The sequence below is a fragment of the Porites lutea genome, chromosome 9 (genome assembly GCF_958299795.1).
Source record: "Porites lutea chromosome 9, jaPorLute2.1, whole genome shotgun sequence".
NCBI lineage: Eukaryota > Metazoa > Cnidaria > Anthozoa > Scleractinia > Poritidae > Porites > Porites lutea.
In genome coordinates, this window is record NC_133209.1 from 29,851,130 (window position 1) to 29,851,573 (window position 444).

The window sequence follows — 444 nt, forward strand, 5'->3', positions numbered from 1 at the left end:
AGAAATCTTCAAATTTCATTTTTAAAATTGTTTATAACTGCATCACGTGACCAGCCACGCCCTGTTTTACCGAGAAATCCCTTTGGGTCGAAATGCCCACTATGTAGAAAGCAAACCGTTTTCCTTTTGTCGGTCCAAATAGTGGCTACTGATAGTCTTCGTGTAAAAACGGGTGGAATGAGACGAAGTCATTTAGAGGAGGACTGGCGCTAGTCAATAAACACCAACTGCACCATAAACAGTTGAGGGTACAAAACCGAGAATTGTCCTCATGTTCATAACATAACGTTTTTCAGTTGTCGAAAATAACACACAGGTGACACGCCAATACGAAAATTTATCTCTTTCAGGTTGCCAGATTTTGTGCCAAAAATCTGCGAAATCCAGCAGTAATATAAAAACAGCTTTATTCACATTTTCTGAACCTAAATATCTAAAACGTTT